The sequence below is a fragment of the Astyanax mexicanus genome, chromosome 19, assembly GCF_023375975.1.
Source record: "Astyanax mexicanus isolate ESR-SI-001 chromosome 19, AstMex3_surface, whole genome shotgun sequence".
Taxonomy (NCBI): domain Eukaryota; kingdom Metazoa; phylum Chordata; class Actinopteri; order Characiformes; family Acestrorhamphidae; genus Astyanax; species Astyanax mexicanus.
Genome location: NC_064426.1, coordinates 14,834,961 through 14,837,636, shown reverse-complemented (window position 1 = coordinate 14,837,636; position 2,676 = coordinate 14,834,961).

Here is a 2,676-nt window from a genome sequence, read left to right as displayed (position 1 = left end):
TGTAGGGTTAGTGTAACCCTTATCAGTTTAATTTTCTATTTTCTGACCGTTTGAGGCTAAATGCAAAAAATGAAAAATTGGATGTAACAACTATTAACTATTTAACTATTATTATTTATTTTTTTTGTTACATTAGTGCAGTGTACACGAAATATATTTTTTAACCCATTTTTTATAATATTTAGTTTTCCTTCTCTTCCCAGTACAATCAGATTTTTTTTGCATCTTGTAACAAAAGTTAGTTGGATTAAACCATCAGATTTGTGTTACAAGAATGGAATAATTTAATAAAAGGCTAAAATTAAATACTAGAAAATTTAAAATCTGGATTTTTTTCTTTACTGAATGGAAAATTCAAATTTTTAATTTAATTGTTTTCTCATTTTAAATTTAGCTTGAAATGTTCAGAAAATGAAACTGCAGAATGTTACACTCACCGTGTAGCAAATGTAGTTGTATGTATATTAACATACACCCAACTAAATTGATTACTATAATATTTGCCAACAGTTTTAATAATTGATTTGATCGATAAATCGTTCATTTCAATTGTTTTTTAATGATTGTATTTCATCATTAGTGATGCTTATTCATACAGTACTGGGTCTATAGAATGGAATCATGTTAATTTCTTTAGTAAAGGTGTTGATAACTAAAAGGATCAGTTTCAGTCTGATTACCTCAATCACTCTGTTACCTGCTGCTTTTGTGCAAACCGTGGTTATAGTATAACTGTGTAAAATCATATATGGCATTGTAACTGTTGTAATGTGGGTACTGTGCATATGTGTTCATGTCGAGATTTTGCAGTAGAAATGAAACTGTGCTGATTAGCACATTAATGAGAAACTCTATTATAATTATAAATTAAGCTACTACCTAACACCTGCAATAGAAAATCTCTGGTGCCCCTGTCAAATACATTAGCTTAAAAAAAGGAAGCCACTAAAGAAAAGGTCACACACTCTAATATTTCGTGGACCACCTTTAGCTTTGATTGCGGCAAGCAATCACCGTAGAATTGTTTGGATAAGCTGATCTGACCACAGATCTGACTGTTCACTGCACAGCTGGGGCTCCATCACAAAAACATAATGAGGCTTCGGACATAACATGCTTTATAAATGTATTTATTATACCCACTAGTTCAGATGTGATACTATAATACTCATAATGATAAAATAAAAACACAACAAGCAAAATTAATGATTTAAAGAGAGAAAACTTTATTAAATTAAAAGGAAAAGCCAGCCGGTCTGAGCGGAGCTCTTCTGCCCTGTTCACAACAAAGCTGGGGCTCCGTCACAAATACACACAGAAAAAGAGAACAATAGAAAGAGAAATCGGTGGTTAACGAGACTGGTTAGAGTATATGTGTTGGTAGAGTCTGTTTAGTTAGAGAGTCTAATTAGGAAACCATAGTAACAGAGCTTACCAGTCTGTGTGAACAGTAAACAGACGACCCAACCTCAGATCTGACTGTTCACTGCAGAGCTGGGGCTCCGTCACAAATACACACAGAATAAAAAGAACATTAGAAAAAGAAATCTGTGATTAATGAGACTGGTTAGAGTATATGTGTGGTTAAAGAGTTTGTTAACTTGGAGAGTCTGATTAGGTAACCATAGTATCAGAGCTTACCAGTTTTTGTAAACCGTCTTCAGACGGCCCAACCACAGATCTGACTGTTTACTGCAGAGCTGGGGCTCCGTCACAAACACACAGGAAAAAAAAGAACAATAGAAAGAGAAATCGGTGGTTAACGAGACTGGTTAGAGTATGTGTGGTTAGAGAGTCTGTTTAGTTAGAAAGTCTAATTAGGTAACCATAGTAACAGAGCTTACCAGTCTGTGTGAACAGTGGACAGACGACCCAACCTCAGATCTGACTGTTCACTGCAGAGCTGGGGCTCCGTCACAAACACACACAGAAGAATAAAAAGAACAATAGAACGAGAAATCTGTGGTTAGTGAGACTGGTTAGAGTATATGTGTTGATAGAGTCTGTTTAGTTGGGTAGTCTGATTAGGTAACAATTGTAACAGAGCTCACCATTCTCTAAGCATTCATCAGACAACCCAACCACAGATCTGACTGTTCACTGCAGAGCTGGGGCTCCGTCACAAATACACACAGAAGAGTAAAAAGAACAATAGAACGAGAATCTGTGGTTAGTGAGACTGGTTAGAGTATGTGTGGTTAGAGAGTATGTTTAGTTAGAAAGTCTAATTAGGTAACCATAGTATCAGAGCTCACCAGTCTGTGTAAACAGTAGACAGACGGCCCAACCACAGATCTGACTGTTTGCTGCAGAGCTGGTGCTCTGTCACAAACACACACAGAAAAAAAAAGAACAATAGAAAGAGAAATCTGTGATTAGCAAGACTGGTTAGAGTATATGTGTGGCTAGAGAGTCTGTTTAGTTAGAAAGTCTAATTAGGTAACCATAGTATCAGAGCTCACCAGTCTGTGTGAACAGTAGATAGACGGCCCAACCACAGATCTGACTGTTCACTGCAGAGCTGGGGCTCTGTCACAAACACACATAGAAAATAAAAGAACAATAGAACGAGAAATCTGTGATTAATGAAACTGGTCAGAGTATATGTGTGGTTAAAGGGTTTGTTTACTTGGAGAGTCTGATTAGGTAACCATAGTACCTGAGCTTACCAGTTTT